This window comes from Pseudophryne corroboree, unplaced genomic scaffold (genome assembly GCF_028390025.1).
Source record: "Pseudophryne corroboree isolate aPseCor3 unplaced genomic scaffold, aPseCor3.hap2 scaffold_450, whole genome shotgun sequence".
NCBI lineage: Eukaryota > Metazoa > Chordata > Amphibia > Anura > Myobatrachidae > Pseudophryne > Pseudophryne corroboree.
In genome coordinates, this window is record NW_026970072.1 from 447,857 (window position 1) to 472,113 (window position 24,257).

General features: G+C 36.6%; 5 non-coding genes across 5 annotated transcripts; all 5 read left to right on the top strand.

The window, feature by feature from the left end:
- Positions 1-13,268: 13,268 nt before the first annotated feature.
- Positions 13,269-13,342, top strand: TRNAS-ACU (transfer RNA serine (anticodon ACU)). The gene has a single exon. It is a non-coding gene; the product is annotated as a tRNA-Ser (tRNA).
- Positions 13,343-16,770: 3,428 nt separating this feature from the next.
- TRNAS-ACU (transfer RNA serine (anticodon ACU)) lies at positions 16,771-16,844 on the top strand. The gene has a single exon. It is a non-coding gene; the product is annotated as a tRNA-Ser (tRNA).
- A 2,266-nt stretch (positions 16,845-19,110) lies between these two features.
- Positions 19,111-19,184, top strand: TRNAS-ACU (transfer RNA serine (anticodon ACU)). Its single transcript has one exon. It is a non-coding gene; the product is annotated as a tRNA-Ser (tRNA).
- A 2,267-nt stretch (positions 19,185-21,451) lies between these two features.
- Positions 21,452-21,525, top strand: TRNAS-ACU (transfer RNA serine (anticodon ACU)). The gene has a single exon. It is a non-coding gene; the product is annotated as a tRNA-Ser (tRNA).
- Positions 21,526-23,792: 2,267 nt separating this feature from the next.
- On the top strand, positions 23,793-23,866 carry TRNAS-ACU (transfer RNA serine (anticodon ACU)). Its single transcript has one exon. It is a non-coding gene; the product is annotated as a tRNA-Ser (tRNA).
- The last annotated feature ends 391 nt before the right edge of the window (positions 23,867-24,257 follow it).

Consider the following 24,257-nt stretch of genomic DNA (forward strand, 5'->3'; position numbering starts at 1 on the left):
ACGTGCGGCACCTGACACACACACACACAAACACACACGTACGTACGTACGTACGTACGTACGTACACGTGTGGCACCTGACACACACACGTATGCACACGTGTGGCTCCTGACACACACGCGCGTTGCTCCTGACACACACACATGTACGTACACGCTCGGCTCCTGACACACACACGTATGTATACGCGCGGCACCTGACACCTACACGCATGTACGTATACACCCGGCTCCTGACACCCTCACGCATGTACACGCGTGGCTCCTGGCACACACACACACACACACGTACACGTGCGGCACCTGACACATACACGCGTGTACGTACACACATGCACAGCACCTGACATACACACATGTAGGTACGCGCCACCTAACACACGCACGACACCTGACACACACGTAAATACGTACGTACGTACGTACGTACGTACGCGCACGGCACCTGACACACACGTACATACTAGTGATGAGTGGGTTCGGTTCGTCGGAATCCGGACCCCCCGAACTTCACCCATTTTACATGGGTCCGAGGCAGGTTCGAACCTTCCCGCCTTGCTCGGCTAACCCGAGCGCGCCCGAACGTCATCATCCCGCTGTCGGATTCCCGCGAGATTAGGATGTCTGCATTCGTGGAAAGGGGTCCCATGTGTAAACATGGGACCCCTTTCAGTCCGTCTGGTCCGGGTGTTCGGTTTGTTGTTTTGCCAAGTACGTGGATTTAATCTGGAACCTGGATCAGGTGAGTATAATTATCTTTTATTTTCAGGTACCCGTGGATTCTACTTGGAGAAGAGGACCGACTGCTTCGTGTCAACATAGGTAAGTATGTGTGTGTCGGCAGGTGTGAAATAAAGTTATACTTTCACGGTGTCTGTGTCCTGTTTTTATTTGGGTATTTTTTCCCCAGTAGAACTACAGGTACCAGCGGGCCCGTTTTTCTCCCGCATGCTGGTACTTGTGGTTCTCAAAGTACCAGCTTGCGGGGGAGGCTTGCTGGGACTTGTAGTACTACTGGAAAAAACAATATTCTTTCAATTTTCTCAAGGCTATCAGCCTCCCATCCGCAGCCCTTGGATGGGGGGGACAGCCTCGGGCTTCACCCCTGGCCCTTGGGTGGCTGGGGGGGGGACCCCTTGATTGAAGGGGTCCCCACTCCCCCAGGGTACCCCGGCCAGGGGTGACTAGTTGGATATTTAATGCCACGGCCGCAGGGCACTGTATAAAAGTGACCCCCGGCTGTGGCATTATCTGTCCAGCTAGTGGAGCCCGATGCTGGTGTAAAAATAATGGGGGACCCTACTCTTTGTCCCCCGTATTTTTTGCACCAGCACCAGGCGCAGAGCCCGGAGCTGGTTTTTTAAAAATACGGGGGATCCCCTGTCCGTTTTTCCCCCGGTTTTTTAGAACCAGGACCGGCTCGAAGAGCCCGAGGCTGGTTATGCTTTGGAGGGGGGACCCCACGCAATTTTTCTTTTCCGGGTTTTTCACATTCCATTTAAAAAAAATAATAATAATAATAATCTTTTAAAAAATATATAAATAATACTTGTGCCTCCAAAAAAGACAAACCAAGTACCTAATCCCTTCTAATATAAATAGATATGCTATTACCCCAAAAAAAACATGTTTTAAATTTTTTTTATTAGATTCCGCCTGCAAAGTGTGGCGGATTGAAAATGACGAATTTACTTTTTAAAAGCACTGTTGTCGAATTGACAAACTTCAATTGAATATACTTTTGTTGAATTGCCGCATTTGTACCATTGCAGAAAAGTCGAATTTGTCAAATGTCGAATTTTAAAAAGTCGAATTTTGAAAGGATGCAAGAATAGGCCCCGCCCCCTTCACATCAGCCGTCCCCTTCTACCCCTGTACCTTGCTCTCTCCTGTCTGTGCTCTCTCCCGTCTGTAGGACTAGGCCCCGCCCCCTTCTTACCCTCCAGTGACTGCTCTCTCTCACCCATGTAGTAGATAACATATTTATAAGTTGTTATATATTGGAATTCCTCAATATGCTGCCACTTGGCAAAGGAGATGATATTGTGCAAAATAACCGCTCCACACTGGAGCCTTACGTGTAGCTTGCACCAGTTGTTATATGGGGGACCCCTACATCTTTTGTCCCACGTATTTTTGGAACCTGGACCGTTCTAAGAGCCCGGTGCTGGTTGTCTAAATACGGGGAACCCCTGTCCAATTTTTCCCCCAGTATTTAAATAACCAGGACCGGCTCAAAGAGCCCGAGGCTGGTTATACTAAGGAGGGGGAACCTCACGCATTTTTTTTAACCCATTCAGACCCTTCTCCTTTAAGTTAATGGAAGCCCTGGACAACAAAATTGCATTCATGTCCTCCTCCCTCACCCTTCCCAGTCCCAAACACTCATTTTTTTTTCTTTAAAAATGTATAATATATAACAAGAACAATGAGCAGGCAGGCAGCGGGCATTGGCGGCATCGGACTGAGATAGAAATTAGTGGTGGAGGGCTGGGTCAGTTGATTGTGGGAGAGTTTGTAAGCCATTGGCGGTGGCAGCGGGTATCGGCTCAGAGGCAGTAGCGGGCATTGGCTAAGGGTCATCGGCAGGATTCGGCGGAAATTATGGCTGTAGTGCCTCACTAGCCACTGACCTCACCGCACGCCACTGTGGGACAGATGTAACATGCAGAGAGAGGTAGATTTGGGAGGGGGAATGTCCTAGCATAACTGTTAATTGCAGTGTAATACTGTAATTCAGCTGTGCAGCATTTGTGGCTAAATGTCAAAGAAGACAGTATTTACCCTGCATGCAAAACAATAAATGTATTTGAACATACCTCCCAACTATACCAATTTTTGCAGGACAGTCACTTTTTTTGGGAATGTCCAGCTAACCCAAACAACCCCCCCCCCCTGTGGGGGCCGCAGTGTCCCATAGTCATGGGGAAGGGGGGGGTGGAAGGCTCCCTGTAGCTTATGGTGTAGGGTACCTGGCCTTCTTTGATGTAATCAGAGTTAGATTTGATTCAGTGATTTTATAAAAACAGATAGGAAGCACAATTTAGCAGTGGGTTGCAGAGAAAAAGAAATATGCTGGCAAAAAAAATCCAATTGAGTGATTAAACAGCTCTTCATTTTCTGGCTTTATTTTTATGCTAACAAATTTGTTCTCTGAAAAGTGTCCACAAAGCCAAGTCTCTGATTAACACCTTTGTAGGGATGGTTTTTCACCTATTACTAAATTAAACTTGCTTCATTGGAAAGGCAGCAAGATGCATCCTCATTTCAATTTCTACTGAAATAATACAGGTTGACACCAGGAAACATTAACGCCACTGCATCCTTGCTGCTTTCTCATGTGGAAGTTTGTTTAATGTGAAAACAAGGTGATATCTAATTAGCACACAGGTAAGGAATTAAGAAAATCTTTATTTAATGGTGAAGATGTTTCTCACAAAATTGTTGCCCCAATGCATCATTGAAATTCAAGCTGGAAAGATGATTTTAATATATCACTTGTACATTTTGTATTGCTCTTCTGGTGACAATGTAGTTTGTTTTTGTCAATTACCATTTTAATAATAGGGTAAAGAAAATTAAGTGGATTTTTGAAAGAAAACAATACTGTCAATATACTATTAAAACAAATTAAGATGGTAAAAGTTATTGTACTTTAAGTAAAAATAAAAGAGCTAAAATATCAATCCCAGTTTTGGATTACTTTAATAAAAAAAAAATGCATATAGCAGAGGATAGTTTCAATCTGCCTACCTCTGGGTTATGGGCCCAGCATGCTTCCATTGCAGTACTCTGCTGCACATGTAAGTGCAAGAGATCCTGAAGCACTCACTCATCATGGGAAAGTACCAATGTGTTTCTTCGTTGGTTGTTGGAAGAAACATCTTACAAAAACTCTCCAGATTATTGACTTTTTAAAGTTTTTCTAGGAAACGTTTTAGATGAATGCTTATTAGCCTTTGTCAGTATGGACTTTTGCAAAGTGTCTCTGTGGCGCAATCAGTTAGTGTGCACGGCTATTAGCTAAAAGGTTGGTGGTTCAATCCCACCCAGGGACGTAATTGACCTTGTTATCAGATTTTGGTGATCTTTAAGTAGACAAGTCAAAATTTCAAACCCCCTGTTATGGTGTAGGGTACCTGGCCTTCTCTGATGTAATCAGAGTTAGATTTGATTCAGTGATTTTATAAAAACAGCTAGGAAGCACAATTTAGCAGTGGGTTGCAGAGAAAAAGAAATATGCTGGCAAAAAAAAATCCAATTGAGTGATTAAACAGCTCTTAATTTTCTTGCTTTATTTTTATGCTAACAAATTTGTTCTCTGAAAAGTGTCCACAAAGCCAAGTCTCTGATTAACACCTTTGTAAGGATGGTTTTTCACCTATTACTAAATTAAACTTGCTTCATTGGAAAGGCAGCAAGATGCATCCTCATTTCAATGTCTACTGAAATAATACAGGTTGACACCAGGAAACATTAACGCCACTGCATCCTTGCTGCTTTCTCATGTGGAAGTATGTTTAATGTGAAAACAAGGTGATATCTAATTAGCACACAGGTAAGGAATTAAGAAAATCTTTATTTAAGGGTGAAAATGTTTCTCACAAAATCGTTGCCCCAATGCATCATTGAAATTCAAGCTGGAAAGATGATTTTAATATATCACTTGTACATTTTGTATTGCTCTTCTGGTGACAATGTAGTTTGTTTTTGTCAATTACCATTTTAATAATAGGGTAAAGAAAATTAAGTGGATTTTTGAAAGAAAACAATACTGTCAATATACTATTAAAACAAATTAAGATGGTAAAAGTTATTGTACTTTAAGTAAAAATAAAAGAGCTAAAATATCAATCCCAGTTTTGGATTACTTTAATTAAAAAAAATGCATATAGCAGAGGATAGTTTCAATCTGCCTACCTCTGGGTTATAAGCCCAGCATGCTTCCATTGCAGTACTCTGCTGTACATGTTAGTGCAAGAGATCCTGAAGCACTCACTCATCATGGGAAAGTACCAATGTGTTTCTTCGTTGGTTGATCTAAGAAACATCTTACAAAAACTCTCCAGATTATTGACTTTTTAAAGTTTTTCTAGGAAACGTTCTAGATGAATGCTTATTAGCCTTTGTCAGTATGCATTTTTGCAAAGTGTCTCTGTGGTGCAATCAGTTAGTGTGTTTGGCTACTAACCAAAAGGTTGGTGGTTCAATCCCACCCAGGGATGTAATTGACCTTGTGGTCAGGTTTTGGTGATCTTTAAGTAGACAAGTCAAAATTTCAAACCCCCTCTTATGATGTAGGGTACCTGGCCTTCTCTGATGTAACCAGAGTTAGTTTTGATTAAGTGATTTTATAAAAAACAGCTAGGAAGCACAATTTAGCAGTGGGTTGCAGAGAAAAAAAAATATGCTGGCAGAAAAATCCAATTGAGTGATTGAACAGCTCTTCATTTTCTGGCTTTATTTTAATGCTAACAAATTTGTTCTCTGAAAAGTGTCCACAAAGCCAAGTCTCTGATGAACACCTTTGTAGGGATGGTTTTTCACCTATTACTAAATTAAACTTGCTTCATTGGAAAGGCAGCAAGATGCATCCTCATTTCAATGTCTACTGAAATAATACGGGTTGACACCAGGAAACATTAACGCCAATGCATCCTTCCTGCTTTCTCATGTGGAAGTCTGTTTAATGTGAAAACAAGGTGATATCTAAGTGGCACACAGGTAAGGAATTAAGAAAATCTTTATTTAATGGTGAAGATGTTTCTCACAAAATTGTTGCCCCAATGCATCATTGAAATTCAAGCTGGAAAGATGATTTTAATATATCACTTGTACATTTTGTATTGCTCTTCTGGTGACAATGTAGTTTGTTTTTGTCAATTACCATTTTAATAATAGGGTAAAGAAAATTAAGTGGATTTTTGAAAGAAAACAATACTGTCAATATACTATTAAAACAAATTAAGATGGTAAAAGTTATTGTACTTTAAGTAAAAATAAAAGAGCTAAAATATCAATCCCAGTTTTGGATTACTTTAATTAAAAAAAATGCATATAGCAGAGGATAGTTTCAATCTGCCTACCTCTGGGTTATGGGCCCAGCATGCTTCCATTGCAGTACTCTGCTGCACATGTAAGTGCAAGAGATCCTGAAGCACTCACTCATCATGGGAAAGTACCAATGTGTTTCTTCGTTGGTTGTTGGAAGAAACATCTTACAAAAACTCTCCAGATTATTGACTTTTTAAAGTTTTTCTAGGAAACGTTTTAGATGAATGCTTATTAGCCTTTGTCAGGATGGACTTTTGCAAAGTGTCTCTGTGGCGCAATCAGTTAGTGTGCACGGCTATTAGCTAAAAGGTTGGTGGTTCAATCCCACCCAGGGACGTAATTGACCTTGTTATCAGATTTTGGTGATCTTTAAGTAGACAAGTCAAAATTTCAAACCCCCTGTTATGGTGTAGGGTACCTGGCCTTCTCTGATGTAATCAGAGTTAGATTTGAATCAGTGATTTTATAAAAACAGCTAGGAAGCACAATTTAGCAGTGGGTTGCAGAGAAAAAGAAATATGCTGGCAAAAAAAATCAAATTGAGTGATTAAACAGCTCTTAATTTTCTGGCTTTATTTTTATGCTAACAAATTTGTTCTCTGAAAAGTGTCCACAAAGCCAAGTCTCTGATTAACACCTTTGTAAGGATGGTTTTTCACCTATTACTAAATTAAACTTGCTTCATTGGAAAGGCAGCAAGATGCATCCTCATTTCAATGTCTACTGAAATAATACAGGTTGACACCAGGAAACATTAACACCACTGTATCCTTGCTGCTTTCTCATGTGGAAGTCTGTTTAATGTGAAAACAAGGTGATATCTAATTAGCACACAGGTAAGGAATTAAGAAAATCTTTATTTAAGGGTGAAGATGTTTCTCACAAAATCGTTGCCCCAATGCATCATTGAAATTCAAGCTGGAAAGATGATTTTAATATATCACTTGTACATTTTGTATTGCTCTTCTGGTGACAATGTAGTTTGTTTTTGTCAATTACCATTTTAATAATAGGGTAAAAAAAATTAAGTGGATTTTTGAAAGAAAACAATACTGTCAATATACTATTAAAACAAATTAAAATGGTAAAAGTTATTGTACTTTAAGTAAACATAAAAGAGCTAACATATCAATCCCAGTTTTGGATTACTTTAATTAACAAAAAAAATGCATATAGCAGAGGATAGTTTCAATCTGCCTACCTCTGGGTAATGGGCCCAGCATGCTTCCATTGCAGTACTCTGCTGCACATGTAAGTGCAAGAGATCCTGAAGCACTCACTCATCATGGGAAAGTACCAATGTGTTTCTTCATTGGTTAATGGAAGAAACATCTTACAAAAACTCTCCAGATTATTGACTTTTTAAAGTTTTTCTAGGAAACGTTCTAGATATATGCTTATTAGACTTTGTCAGTATGTACTTTTTGCAAAGTGTCTCTGTGGCGCAATCGGTTAGTGTGTCCGGCTACTAACCAAAAGGTTGGTGGTTCAATCCCACCCAGGGACGTAATTGACCTTGTTATCAGATTTTGGTGATCTTTAAGTAGACAAGTCAAAATTTCAAACCCCCTGTTATGGTGTAGGGTACCTGGCCTTCTCTGATGTAATCAGAGTTAGATTTGATTCAGTGATTTTATAAAAACAGCTAGGAAGCACAATTTAGCAGTGGGTTGCAGAGAAAAAGAAATATGCTGGCAAAAAAAATCCAATTGAGTGATTAAACAGCTCTTCATTTTCTGGCTTTATTTTTATGCTAACAAATTTGTTCTCTGAAAAGTGTCCACAAAGCCAAGTCTCTGATTAACACCTTTGTAGGGATGGTTTTTCACCTATTACTAAATTAAACTTGCTTCATTGGAAAGGCAGCAAGATGCATCCTCATTTCAATGTCTACTGAAATAATACAGGTTGACACCAGGAAACATTAACACCACTGTATCCTTGCTGCTTTCTCATGTGGAAGTCTGTTTAATGTGAAAACAAGGTGATATCTAATTAGCACACAGGTAAGGAATTAAGAAAATCTTTATTTAAGGGTGAAGATGTTTCTCACAAAATCGTTGCCCCAATGCATCATTGAAATTCAAGCTGGAAAGATGATTTTAATATATCACTTGTACATTTTGTATTGCTCTTCTGGTGACAATGTAGTTTGTTTTTGTCAATTACCATTTTAATAATAGGGTAAAGAAAATTAAGTGGATTTTTGAAAGAAAACAATACTGTCAATATACTATTAAAACAAATTAAAATGGTAAAAGTTATTGTACTTTAAGTAAACATAAAAGAGCTAACATATCAATCCCAGTTTTGATTACTTAAATTAACAAAAAAAAATGCATATAGCAGAGGATAGTTTCAATCTGCATATCGCTGGGTTATGGGCCCAGCATGCTTCCATTGCTGTACTCTGCTGCACATGTAAGTGCAAGAGATCCTGAAGCACTCACTCATCATGGGAAAGTACCAATGTGTTTCTTCGTTGGTTGATGGAAGAAACATCTTACAAAAACTCTCCAGATTATTGACTTTTTAAAGTTTTTCTAGGAAACGTTTTAGATGAATGCTTATTAGCCTTTGTCAGTATGGACTTTTGCAAAGTGTCTCTGTGGCGCAATCAGTTAGTGTGCACGGCTATTAACCAAAAGGTTGGTGGTTCAATCCCACCCAGGGACGTAATTGACCTTGTTATCAGATTTTGGTGATCTTTAAGTAGACAAGTCAAAATTTCAAAACCCCTGTTCTGGTGTAGGGTACCTGGCCTTCTCTGATGTAATCAGAGTTAGATTTGATTCAGTGATTTTATAAAAACAGCTAGGAAGCACAATTTAGCAGTGGGTTGCAGAGAAAAAGAAATATGCTGGCAAAAAAAAATCCAATTGAGTGATTAAACAGCTCTTCATTTTCTGGCTTTATTTTTATACTAACAAATTTGTTCTCTGAAAAGTGTCCACAAAGCCAAGTCTCTGATTAACACCTTTGTAGGGATGGTTTTTCACCTATTACTAAATTAAACTTGCTTCATTGGAAAGGCAGCAAGATGCATCCTCATTTCAATGTCTACTGAAATAATACAGGTTGACACCAGGAAACATTAACACCACTGCATCCTTGCTGCTTTCTCATGTAGAAGTCTGTTTAATGTGAAAACAAGGTGATATCTAATAAGCACACAGGTAAGGAATTAAGAAAATCTTTATTTAAGGGTGAAGATGTTTCTCACAAAATCGTTGCCCCAATGCATCATTGAAATTCAAGCTGGAAAGATGATTTTAATATATCACTTGTACATTTTGTATTGCTCTTCTGGTGACAATGTAGTTTGTTTTTGTCAATTACCATTTTAATAATAGGGTAAAGAAAATTAAGTGGATTTTTTAAAGAAAACTATACTGTCAATATACTATTAAAACAAATTAAAATGGTAAAAGTTTTTGTACTTTAAGTAAAAATAAAAGAGCAAAAATATCAATCCCAGTTTTGATTACTTAAATTAACAAAAAAACAATGCATATAGCAAAGGATAGTTTCAATCTGCCTACCTCTGGGTTATGGGCCCAGCATGCTTCCATTGCAGTACTCTGCTGCACATGTAAGTGCAAGAGATCCTGAAGCACTCACTCATCATGGGAAAGTACCAATGTGTTTCTTCGTTGGTTGATGGAAGAAACATCTTACAAAAACTCTCCAGATTATTGACTTTTTAAAGTTTTTCTAGGAAACGTTCTAGATGTATGCTTATTAGCCTTTGTCAGTATGTACTTTTTATAAAGTGTCTCTGTGGCGCAATCGGTTAGTGTGTCTGGCTACTAACCAAAAGGTTGGTGGCTTAATCCCACCCAGGGACGTAATTGACCTTGTTATCAGATTTTGGTGATCTTTAAGTAGACAAGTCAAAATTTCAAACCCCCTGTTATGGTGTAGGGTACCTGGCCTTCTCTGATGTAATCAGAGTTAGATTTGATTCAGTGATTTTATAAAAACAGATAGGAAGCACAATTTAGCAGTGGTTTGCAGAGAAAAAGAAATATGCTGGCAGAAAAATCCAATTGAGTGATTAAACAGCTCTTCATTTTCTGGCTTTATTTTTATGCTAACAAATTTGTTCTCTGAAAAGTGTCCACAAAGCCAAGTCTCTGATTAACACCTTTGTAGGGATGGTTTTTCACCTATTACTAAATTAAACTTGCTTCATTGGAAAGGCAGCAAGATGCATCTTCATTTCAATTTCTACTGAAATAATACAGGTTGACACCAGGAAACATTAACGCCACTGCATCCTTGCTGCTTTCTCATGTGGAAGTCTGTTTAATGTGAAAACAAGGTGATATCTAATTAGCACACAGGTAAGGAATTAAGAAAATCTTTATTTAAGGGTGAAGATGTTTCTCACAAAATCGTTGCCCCAATGCATCATTGAAATTCAAGCTGGAAAGATGATTTTAATATATCACGTGTACATTTTGTATTGCTCTTCTGGTGACAATGTAGTTTGTTTTTGTCAATTACCCTTTTAATAATAGGGTAAAGAAAATTAAGTGGATTTAAACAAATTAAAATGGTAAAAATTATTGTACTTCAAGTAAAAATAAAAGAGCAAAAATATCAATCCCAGTTTTGATTACTTAAATTAACAAAAAAAATGCATATAGCAAAGGATAGTTTCAATCTGCCTACCTCTGGGTTATGGGCCCTGTATGCTTCCATTGCAGTACTCTGCTGCACATGTAAGTGCAAGAGATCCTGAAGCACTCACTCATCATGGGAAAGTACCAATGTGTTTCTTTGTTGGTTGATGGAAGAAACATTTTACAAAAACTCTCCAGATTATTGACTTTTTAAAGTTTTTCTAGGAAACGTTCTAGATGTATGCTTATTAGCCTTTGTCAGTATGTACTTTTTGTGAAGTGTCTCTGTGGCGCAATCGGTTAGTGTGTCCGGCTACTAGCCAAAAGGTTGGTGGTTCAATCCCACCCAGGGACGTAATTGACCTTGTTATCAGATTTTGGTGATCTTTAAGTAGACAAGTCAAAATTTCAAACCCCCTGTTATGGTGTAGGGTACCTGGCCTTTTCTGATGTAATAAGAGTTAGATTTGATTCAGTGATTTAATAAAAACAGCTAGGAATCACAATTTAGCAGTGGGTTGCAGAGAAAAAGAAATATGCTGGCAGAAAAATCCAATTGAGTGATTAAACAGCTCTTCATTTTCTGGCTTTATTTTTATGCTAACAAATTTGTTCTCTGAAAAGTGTCCACAAAGCCAAGTCTCTGATTAACACTTTTGTAGGGATGGTTTTTCACCTATTACTAAATTAAACTTGCTTCATTGGAAAGGCAGCAAGATGCATCCTCATTTCAATTTCTACTGAAATAATACAGGTTGACACCAGGAAACATTAACGCCACTGCATCCTTGCTGCTTTCTCATGTGGAAGTCTGTTTAATGTGAAAACAAGGTGATATCTAATAAGCACACAGGTAAGGAATTAAGAAAATCTTTATTTAAGGGTGAAGATGTTTCTCACAAAATCGTTGCCCCAATGCATCATTGAAATTCAAGCTGGAAAGATGATTTTAATATATCACTTGTACATTTTGTATTGCTCTTCTGGTGACAATGTAGTTTGTTTTTGTCAATTACCATTTTAATAATAGGGTAAAGAAAATTAAGTGGATTTTTGAAAGAAAACAATACTGTCAATATACTATTAAAACAAATTAAAATGGTAAAAGTTATTGTACTTTAAGTAAACATAAAAGAGCTAACATATCAATCCCAGTTTTGATTACTTAAATTAACAAAAAAAAATGCATATAGCAGAGGATAGTTTCAATCTGCATATCGCTGGGTTATGGGCCCAGCATGCTTCCATTGCTGTACTCTGCTGCACATGTAAGTGCAAGAGATCCTGAAGCACTCACTCATCATGGGAAAGTACCAATGTGTTTCTTCGTTGGTTGATGGAAGAAACATCTTACAAAAACTCTCCAGATTATTGACTTTTTAAAGTTTTTCTAGGAAACGTTTTAGATGAATGCTTATTAGCCTTTGTCAGTATGGACTTTTGCAAAGTGTCTCTGTGGCGCAATCAGTTAGTGTGCACGGCTATTAACCAAAAGGTTGGTGGTTCAATCCCACCCAGGGACGTAATTGACCTTGTTATCAGATTTTGGTGATCTTTAAGTAGACAAGTCAAAATTTCAAAACCCCTGTTCTGGTGTAGGGTACCTGGCCTTCTCTGATGTAATCAGAGTTAGATTTGATTCAGTGATTTTATAAAAACAGCTAGGAAGCACAATTTAGCAGTGGGTTGCAGAGAAAAAGAAATATGCTGGCAAAAAAAAATCCAATTGAGTGATTAAACAGCTCTTCATTTTCTGGCTTTATTTTTATACTAACAAATTTGTTCTCTGAAAAGTGTCCACAAAGCCAAGTCTCTGATTAACACCTTTGTAGGGATGGTTTTTCACCTATTACTAAATTAAACTTGCTTCATTGGAAAGGCAGCAAGATGCATCCTCATTTCAATGTCTACTGAAATAATACAGGTTGACACCAGGAAACATTAACACCACTGCATCCTTGCTGCTTTCTCATGTAGAAGTCTGTTTAATGTGAAAACAAGGTGATATCTAATAAGCACACAGGTAAGGAATTAAGAAAATCTTTATTTAAGGGTGAAGATGTTTCTCACAAAATCGTTGCCCCAATGCATCATTGAAATTCAAGCTGGAAAGATGATTTTAATATATCACTTGTACATTTTGTATTGCTCTTCTGGTGACAATGTAGTTTGTTTTTGTCAATTACCCTTTTAATAATAGGGTAAAGAAAATTAAGTGGATTTAAACAAATTAAAATGGTAAAAATTATTGTACTTCAAGTAAAAATAAAAGAGCAAAAATATCAATCCCAGTTTTGATTACTTAAATTAACAAAAAAAATGCATATAGCAAAGGATAGTTTCAATCTGCCTACCGCTGGGTTATGGGCCCTGTATGCTTCCATTGCAGTACTCTGCTGCACATGTAAGTGCAAGAGATCCTGAAGCACTCACTCATCATGGGAAAGTACCAATGTGTTTCTTCGTTGGTTGATGGAAGAAACATTTTACAAAAACTCTCCAGATTATTGACTTTTTAAAGTTTTTCTAGGAAACGTTCTAGATGTATGCTTATTAGCCTTTGTCAGTATGTACTTTTCGTGAAGTGTCTCTGTGGCGCAATCGGTTAGTGTGTCCGGCTACTAACCAAAAGGTTGGTGGTTCAATCCCACCCAGGGACATAATTGACCTTGTTATCAGATTTTGGTGATCTTTAAGTAGACAAGTCAAAATTTCAAACCCCCTGTTATGGTGTAGGGTACCTGGCCTTTTCTGATGTAATCAGAGTTAGATTTGATTCAGTGATTTAATAAAAACAGCTAGGAAGCACAATTTAGCAGTGGGTTGCAGAGAAAAAGAAATATGCTGGCAAAAAAAATCCAATTGAGTGATTAAACAGCTCTTCATTTTCTGGCTTTATTTTTATGCTAACAAATTTGTTCTCTGAAAAGTGTCCACAAAGCCAAGTCTCTGATTAACACCTTTGTAGGGATGGTTTTTCACCTATTACTAAATTAAACGCTTCATTGGAAAGGCAGCAAGATGCATCCTCATTTCAATGTCTACTGAAATAATACAGGTTGACACCAGGAAACATTAACACCACTGCATCCTTGCTGCTTTCTCATGTGGAAGTCTGTTTAATGTGAAAACAAGGTGATATCTAATTAGCACACAGGTAAGGAATTAAGAAAATCTTTATTTAAGGGTGAAGATGTTTCTCACAAAATCGTTGCCCCAATGCATCATTGAAATTCAAGCTGGAAAGATGATTTTAATATATCACTTGTACATTTTGTATTGCTCTTCTGGTGACAATGTAGTTTGTTTTTGTCAATTACCATTTTAATAATAGGGTTAAGAAAATTAAGTGGATTTTTGAAAGAAAACAATACTGTCAATATACTATTAAAACAAATTAAAATGGTAAAAGTTATTGTACTTTAAGTGAAAATAAAAGAGCCAAAATATCAATCTCAGTTTTGGATTACTTTAATTAACAAAAAAAAAATGCATATAGCAGAGGATAGTTTCAATCTGCCTACCGCTGGGTTATGGGCCCAGCATGCTTCCATTGCTGTACTCTGCTGCACATGTAAGTGCAAGAGATCCTGAAGCACTCACTCATCATTGGAAAGTACCAATGTGTTTCTTCGTTGGTTGATGGAAGAAACATCTTACAAAAACTCTTCAGATTATTGACTTTTTAAAGTTTTTCTAGGAAACGTTTTAGATGAATGCTTATTAGCCTTTGTCAGTATGGACTTTTGCAAAGTGTCTCTGTGGCGCAATCATTTAGTGTGCACGGCGATTAACCAAAAGGTTGGTGGTTCAATCCCACAGAGGGACGTAATTGACCTTGTTATCAGATTTTGGTGATCTTTAAGTAGACAAGTCAAAATTTCAAATCCCCCTGTTCTGGTGTAGGGTACCTGGCCTTCTCTGATGTAATCAGAGTTAGATTTGATTCAGTGATTTTATAAAAGCAGCTAGGAAGCACAATTTAGCAGTGGGTTGCAGAGAAAAAGAAATATGCTGGCAAAAAAAATCAAATTGAGTGATTAAACAGCTCTTAATTTTCTGGCTTTATTTTTATGCTAACAAATTTGTTCTCTGAAAAGTGTCCACAAAGCCAAGTCTCTGATTAACACCTTTGTAAGGATGGTTTTTAACCTATTACTAAATTAAACTTGCTTCATTGGAAAGGCAGCAAGATGCATCCTCATTTCAATGTCTACTGAAATAATACAGGTTGACACCAGGAAACATTAACGCCACTGCATCCTTGCTGCTTTCTCATGTGGAAGTCTGTTTAATGTGAAAACAAGGTGATATCTAATTAGCACACAGGTAAGGAATTAAGAAAATCTTTATTTAAGGGTGAAAATGTTTCTCACAAAATCGTTGCCCCAATGCATCATTGAAATTCAAGCTGGAAAGATGATTTTAATATATCACTTGTACATTTTGTATTGCTCTTCTGGTGACAATGTAGTTTGTTTTTGTCAATTACCATTTTAATAATAGGGTAATGAAAATTAAGAGGATTTTTGAAAGAAAACAATACTGTCAATATACTATTAAAACAAATTAAAATGGTAAAAGTTATTGTACTGTAAGTAAAAATAAAAGAGCCAACATATCAATCCCAGTTTTGGATTACTTTAACAAAAAAAAATGCATATAGCAGAGGATAGTTTCAATCTGCCTACCTCTGGGTTATGTGCCCAGCATGCTTCCATTGCTGTACTCTGCTGCACATGTAAGTGTAATAGATCCTGAAGCACTCACTCATCATGGGAAAGTACCAATGTGTTTCTTCATTGGTTGATGGAAGAAACATCTTACAAAAACTCTCCAGATTATTGACTTTTTAAAGTTTTTCTAGGAAACGTTTTAGATGAATGCTTATTAGCCTTTGCCAGTATGTACTTTTGCAAAGTGTCTCTGTGGCGCAATCAGTTAGTGTGTATGGCTATTAACCAAAAGGTTGGTGGTTCAATCCCACCCAGGGACGTAATTGGCCTTGTTATCAGATTTTGGTGATCTTTAAGTAGACAAGTCAAAATTTCAAACCCTCTCTTATGGTGTAGGGTACCTGGCCTTCTCTGATGTAATCAGAGTTAGATTTGATTCAGTGATTTTATAAAAACAGCTAGGAAGCACAATTTAGCAGTGGGTTGCAGAGAAAAAGAAATATGCTGGCAAAAAAAATCCAATTGAGTGATTAAACAGCTCTTCATTTTCTGGCTTTATTTTTATGCTAACAAATTTGTTCTCTGAAAAGTGTCCACAAAGCCAAGTCTCTGATTAACACCTTTGTAAGGATGGTTTTTCACCTATTACTAAATTAAACTTGCTTCATTGGAAAGGCAGCAAGATGCATCCTCATTTCAATGTCTACTGAAATAATACAGGTTGACACCAGGAAACATTAACGCCACTGCATCCTTGCTGCTTTCTCATGTGGAAGTCTGTTTAATGTGAAAACAAGGTGATATCTAATTAGCACACAGGTAAGGAATTAAGAAAATCTTTATTTAAGGGTGAAAATGTTTCTCACAAAATCGTTGCCCCAATGCATCATTGAAATTCAAGCAGGAAAGATGATTTTAATATATCACTTGTACATTTTGTATTGCTCTTCTGGTGACAATGTAGTTTGTTTTTGTCAATTACCATTTTAATAATAGGGTAAAGAAAATTAAGTGGATTTTTAAAAGAAAACAATACTTTCAATATACTATTAAAACAAATTAAAATGGTAAAAGTTATTGTACTTTAATGAAAAATAAAAGAGCAAAAATATCAATCCCAGTTTTGGATTACTTTAACAAAAAAAATGCATATAGCAGAGGATAGTTTTAATCTGCCTACCTCTGGGTTATGGGCCCAGCATGCTTCCATTGCAGTACTCTGCTGCACATGTAAGTGCAAGAGATCCTGAAGCACTCACTCATCATGGGAAAGTACCAATGTGTTTCTTCGTTGGTTGATGGAAGAAACATCTTACAAAAACTCTCCAGATTATTGACTTTTTAAAGTTTTTCTAGGAAACGTTCCAGATGTATGCTTATTAGCCTTTGTCAGTATGTACTTTTTACAAAGTGTCTCTGTGGCGCAATCGGTTAGTGTGTCTGGCTACTAACCGAAAGGTTGGTGGTTCAATCCCACCCAGGGACGTAATTGACCTTGTTATCAGATTTTGGTGATCTTTAAGTAGACAAGTCAAAATTTCAAACCCCCCGTTATGGTGTAGGGTACCTGGCCTTCTCTGATGTAATCAGAGTTAGATTTGATTCAGTGATTTTATAAAAACAGATAGGAAGCACAATTTAGCAGTGGGTTGCAGAGAAAAAGAAATATGCTGGCAAAAAAAATCCAATTGAGTGATTAAACAGCTCTTCATTTTCCAGCTTTATTTTTATGCTAACAAATTTGTTCTCTGAAAAGTGTCCACAAAGCCAAGTCTCTGATTAACACCTTTGTAGGGATGGTTTTTCACCTATTACTAAATTAAACTTGCTTCATTGGAAAGGCAGCAAGATGCATCCTCATTTCAATGTCTACTGAAATAATACAGGTTGACACCAGGAAACATTAACGCCACTGCATCCTTGCTGCTTTCTCATGTAGAAGTCTGTTTAATGTGAAAACAAGGTGATATCTAATTAGCACACAGGTAAGGAATTAAGAAAATCTTTATTTAAGGGTGAAGATGTTTCTCACAAAATCGTTGCCCCAATGCATCATTGAAATTCAAGCTGGAAAGATGATTTTAATATATCACTTGTACATTTTGTATTGCTCTTCTGGTGACAATGTAGTTTGTTTTTGACAATTACCCTTTTAATAATAGGGTAAAGAAAATTAAGTGGATTTTTTAAAGAAAACTATACTGTCAATATACTATTAAAACAAATTAAAATGGTAAAAGTTATTGTACTTTAAGTAAAAATAAAAGAGCAAAAATATCAATCCCAGTTTTGATTACTTAAATTAACAAAAAAAATGCATATAGCAAAGGATAGTTTCAATCTGCCTACCTCTGGGTTATGGGCCCTGTATGCTTCCATTGCAGTACTCTGCTGCACATGTAAGTGCAAGAGATCCTGAAGCACTCACTCATCATGGGAAAGTACCAATGTGTTTCTTCATTGGTTGATGGAAGAAACATTTTACAAAAACTCTCCAGATTATTGACTTTTTAAAGTTTTTCTAGGAAACGTTCTAGATGTATGCTTATTAGACTTTGTCAGTATGGACTTTTTTCAAAGTGTCTCTGTGGCGCAATCGGTTAGTGTGTCCAGCTACTAACCAAAAGGTTGGTGGTTCAATCCCAACCAGGGACGTAATTGACATTGTTATCAGATTTTGGTGATCTTTAAGTAGACAAGTCAAAATTTCAAATCCCCTGTTATGGTGTAGGGTACCTGGCCTTCTCTGATGTAATCAGAGTTAGATTTGATTCAGTGATTTTATAAAAACAGCTAGGAAGCACAATTTAGCAGTGGGTTGCAGAGAAAAAGAAATATGCTGGCAAAAAAAATCCAATTGAGTGATTAAACAGCTCTTCATTTTCTGGCTTTATTTTTATGCTAACAAATTTGTTCTCTGAAAAGTGTCCACAAAGCCAAGTCTCTGATTAACACCTCTGTAGGGATGGTTTTTCACCTATTACTAAATTAAACTTGCTTCATTGGAAAGGCAGCAAGATGCATCCTCATTTCAATGTCTACTGAAATAATACAGGTTGACACCAGGAAACATTAACGCCACTGCATCCTTGCTGCTTTCTCATGTAGAAGTCTGTTTAATGTGAAAACAAGGTGATATCTAATTAGCACACAGGTTAGGAATTAAGAAAATCTTTATTTAAGGGTGAAGATGTTTCTCACAAAATTGTTGCCCCAATGCATCATTGAAATTCAAGCTGGAAAGATGATTTTAATATATCACTTGTACATTTTGTATTGCTCTTCTGGTGACAATGTAGTTTGTTTTTGTCAATTACCCTTTTAATAATAGGGTAAAGAAAATTAAGTGGATTTTTTTAAGGAAAACTATACTGTCAATATACTATTAAAACAAATTAAAATGGTAAAAGTTATTGTACTTTAAGTAAAAATAAAAGAGCAAAAATATCAATCCCAGTTTTGATTACTTAAATTAACAAAAAAAAATGCATATAGCAAAGGATAGTTTCAATCTGCCTACCTCTGGGTTATGGGCCCAGCATGCTTCCATTGCAGTACTCTGCTGCACATGTAAGTGCAAGAGATCCTGAAGCACTCACTCATCATGGGAAAGTACCAATGTGTTTCTTCGTTGGTTGATGGAAGAAACATCTTACAAAAACTCTCCAGATTATTGACTTTTTAAAGTTTTTCTAGGAAACGTTCCAGATGTATGCTTATTAGCCTTTGTCAGTATGTACTTTTTACAAAGTGTCTCTGTGGCGCAATCGGTTAGTGTGTCTGGCTACTAACCGAAAGGTTGGTGGTTCAATCCCACCCAGGGACGTAATTGACCTTGTTATCAGATTTTGGTGATCTTTAAGTAGACAAGTCAAAATTTCAAACCCCCCGTTATGGTGTAGGGTACCTGGCCTTCTCTGATGTAATCAGAGTTAGATTTGATTCAGTGATTTTATAAAAACAGATAGGAAGCACAATTTAGCAGTGGGTTGCAGAGAAAAAGAAATATGCTGGCAAAAAAAATCCAATTGAGTGATTAAACAGCTCTTCATTTTCCAGCTTTATTTTTATGCTAACAAATTTGTTCTCTGAAAAGTGTCCACAAAGCCAAGTCTCTGATTAACACCTTTGTAGGGATGGTTTTTCACCTATTACTAAATTAAACTTGCTTCATTGGAAAGGCAGCAAGATGCATCCTCATTTCAATGTCTACTGAAATAATACAGGTTGACACCAGGAAACATTAACGCCACTGCATCCTTGCTGCTTTCTCATGTAGAAGTCTGTTTAATGTGAAAACAAGGTGATATCTAATTAGCACACAGGTAAGGAATTAAGAAAATCTTTATTTAAGGGTGAAGATGTTTCTCACAAAATCGTTGCCCCAATGCATCATTGAAATTCAAGCTGGAAAGATGATTTTAATATATCACTTGTACATTTTGTATTGCTCTTCTGGTGACAATGTAGTTTGTTTTTGACAATTACCCTTTTAATAATAGGGTAAAGAAAATTAAGTGGATTTTTTAAAGAAAACTATACTGTCAATATACTATTAAAACAAATTAAAATGGTAAAAGTTATTGTACTTTAAGTAAAAATAAAAGAGCAAAAATATCAATCCCAGTTTTGATTACTTAAATTAACAAAAAAAATGCATATAGCAAAGGATAGTTTCAATCTGCCTACCTCTGGGTTATGGGCCCTGTATGCTTCCATTGCAGTACTCTGCTGCACATGTAAGTGCAAGAGATCCTGAAGCACTCACTCATCATGGGAAAGTACCAATGTGTTTCTTCATTGGTTGATGGAAGAAACATTTTACAAAAACTCTCCAGATTATTGACTTTTTAAAGTTTTTCTAGGAAACGTTCTAGATGTATGCTTATTAGACTTTGTCAGTATGGACTTTTTTCAAAGTGTCTCTGTGGCGCAATCGGTTAGTGTGTCCAGCTACTAACCAAAAGGTTGGTGGTTCAATCCCAACCAGGGACGTAATTGACATTGTTATCAGATTTTGGTGATCTTTAAGTAGACAAGTCAAAATTTCAAATCCCCTGTTATGGTGTAGGGTACCTGGCCTTCTCTGATGTAATCAGAGTTAGATTTGATTCAGTGATTTTATAAAAACAGCTAGGAAGCACAATTTAGCAGTGGGTTGCAGAGAAAAAGAAATATGCTGGCAAAAAAAATCCAATTGAGTGATTAAACAGCTCTTCATTTTCTGGCTTTATTTTTATGCTAACAAATTTGTTCTCTGAAAAGTGTCCACAAAGCCAAGTCTCTGATTAACACCTCTGTAGGGATGGTTTTTCACCTATTACTAAATTAAACTTGCTTCATTGGAAAGGCAGCAAGATGCATCCTCATTTCAATGTCTACTGAAATAATACAGGTTGACACCAGGAAACATTAACGCCACTGCATCCTTGCTGCTTTCTCATGTAGAAGTCTGTTTAATGTGAAAACAAGGTGATATCTAATTAGCACACAGGTTAGGAATTAAGAAAATCTTTATTTAAGGGTGAAGATGTTTCTCACAAAATTGTTGCCCCAATGCATCATTGAAATTCAAGCTGGAAAGATGATTTTAATATATCACTTGTACATTTTGTATTGCTCTTCTGGTGACAATGTAGTTTGTTTTTGTCAATTACCCTTTTAATAATAGGGTAAAGAAAATTAAGTGGATTTTTTTAAGGAAAACTATACTGTCAATATACTATTAAAACAAATTAAAATGGTAAAAGTTATTGTACTTTAAGTAAAAATAAAAGAGCAAAAATATCAATCCCAGTTTTGATTACTTAAATTAACAAAAAAAAAATGCATATAGCAAAGGATAGTTTCAATCTGCCTACCTCTGGGTTATGGGCCCAGCATGCTTCCATTGCAGTACTCTGCTGCACATGTAAGTGCAAGAGATCCTGAAGCACTCACTCATCATGGGAAAGTACCAATGTGTTTCTTCGTTGGTTGATGGAAGAAACATCTTACAAAAACTCTCCAGATTATTGACTTTTTAAAGTTTTTCTAGGAAACGTTCCAGATGTATGCTTATTAGCCTTTGTCAGTATGTACTTTTTACAAAGTGTCTCTGTGGCGCAATCGGTTAGTGTGTCTGGCTACTAACCGAAAGGTTGGTGGTTCAATCCCACCCAGGGACGTAATTGACCTTGTTATCAGATTTTGGTGATCTTTAAGTAGACAAGTCAAAATTTCAAACCCCCCGTTATGGTGTAGGGTACCTGGCCTTCTCTGATGTAATCAGAGTTAGATTTGATTCAGTGATTTTATAAAAACAGATAGGAAGCACAATTTAGCAGTGGGTTGCAGAGAAAAAGAAATATGCTGGCAAAAAAAATCCAATTGAGTGATTAAACAGCTCTTCATTTTCCAGCTTTATTTTTATGCTAACAAATTTGTTCTCTGAAAAGTGTCCACAAAGCCAAGTCTCTGATTAACACCTTTGTAGGGATGGTTTTTCACCTATTACTAAATTAAACTTGCTTCATTGGAAAGGCAGCAAGATGCATCCTCATTTCAATGTCTACTGAAATAATACAGGTTGACACCAGGAAACATTAACGCCACTGCATCCTTGCTGCTTTCTCATGTAGAAGTCTGTTTAATGTGAAAACAAGGTGATATCTAATTAGCACACAGGTAAGGAATTAAGAAAATCTTTATTTAAGGGTGAAGATGTTTCTCACAAAATCGTTGCCCCAATGCATCATTGAAATTCAAGCTGGAAAGATGATTTTAATATATCACTTGTACATTTTGTATTGCTCTTCTGGTGACAATGTAGTTTGTTTTTGACAATTACCCTTTTAATAATAGGGTAAAGAAAATTAAGTGGATTTTTTAAAGAAAACTATACTGTCAATATACTATTAAAACAAATTAAAATGGTAAAAGTTATTGTACTTTAAGTAAAAATAAAAGAGCAAAAATATCAATCCCAGTTTTGATTACTTAAATTAACAAAAAAAATGCATATAGCAAAGGATAGTTTCAATCTGCCTACCTCTGGGTTATGGGCCCTGTATGCTTCCATTGCAGTACTCTGCTGCACATGTAAGTGCAAGAGATCCTGAAGCACTCACTCATCATGGGAAAGTACCAATGTGTTTCTTCATTGGTTGATGGAAGAAACATTTTACAAAAACTCTCCAGATTATTGACTTTTTAAAGTTTTTCTAGGAAACGTTCTAGATGTATGCTTATTAGACTTTGTCAGTATGGACTTTTTTCAAAGTGTCTCTGTGGCGCAATCGGTTAGTGTGTCCAGCTACTAACCAAAAGGTTGGTGGTTCAATCCCAACCAGGGACGTAATTGACATTGTTATCAGATTTTGGTGATCTTTAAGTAGACAAGTCAAAATTTCAAATCCCCTGTTATGGTGTAGGGTACCTGGCCTTCTCTGATGTAATCAGAGTTAGATTTGATTCAGTGATTTTATAAAAACAGCTAGGAAGCACAATTTAGCAGTGGGTTGCAGAGAAAAAGAAATATGCTGGCAAAAAAAATCCAATTGAGTGATTAAACAGCTCTTCATTTTCTGGCTTTATTTTTATGCTAACAAATTTGTTCTCTGAAAAGTGTCCACAAAGCCAAGTCTCTGATTAACACCTCTGTAGGGATGGTTTTTCACCTATTACTAAATTAAACTTGCTTCATTGGAAAGGCAGCAAGATGCATCCTCATTTCAATGTCTACTGAAATAATACAGGTTGACACCAGGAAACATTAACGCCACTGCATCCTTGCTGCTTTCTCATGTAGAAGTCTGTTTAATGTGAAAACAAGGTGATATCTAATTAGCACACAGGTTAGGAATTAAGAAAATCTTTATTTAAGGGTGAAGATGTTTCTCACAAAATTGTTGCCCCAATGCATCATTGAAATTCAAGCTGGAAAGATGATTTTAATATATCACTTGTACATTTTGTATTGCTCTTCTGGTGACAATGTAGTTTGTTTTTGTCAATTACCCTTTTAATAATAGGGTAAAGAAAATTAAGTGGATTTTTTTAAGGAAAACTATACTGTCAATATACTATTAAAACAAATTAAAATGGTAAAAGTTATTGTACTTTAAGTAAAAATAAAAGAGCAAAAATATCAATCCCAGTTTTGATTACTTAAATTAACAAAAAAAAAATGCATATAGCAAAGGATAGTTTCAATCTGCCTACCTCTGGGTTATGGGCCCAGCATGCTTCCATTGCAGTACTCTGCTGCACATGTAAGTGCAAGAGATCCTGAAGCACTCACTCATCATGGGAAAGTACCAATGTGTTTCTTCGTTGGTTGATGGAAGAAACATCTTACAAAAACTCTCCAGATTATTGACTTTTTAAAGTTTTTCTAGGAAACGTTCCAGATGTATGCTTATTAGCCTTTGTCAGTATGTACTTTTTACAAAGTGTCTCTGTGGCGCAATCGGTTAGTGTGTCTGGCTACTAACCGAAAGGTTGGTGGTTCAATCCCACCCAGGGACGTAATTGACCTTGTTATCAGATTTTGGTGATCTTTAAGTAGACAAGTCAAAATTTCAAACCCCCCGTTATGGTGTAGGGTACCTGGCCTTCTCTGATGTAATCAGAGTTAGATTTGATTCAGTGATTTTATAAAAACAGATAGGAAGCACAATTTAGCAGTTGGTTGCAGAGAAAAAGAAATATGCTGGCAAAAAAAATCCAATTGAGTGATTAAACAGCTCTTAATTTTCTGGCTTTATTTTTATGCTAACAAATTTGTTCTCTGAAAAGTGTCCACAAAGCCAAGTCTCTGATTAACACCTTTGTAGGGATGGTTTTTCACCTATTACTAAATTAAACTTGCTTCATTGGAAAGGCAGCAAGATGCATCCTCATTTCAATTTCTACTGAA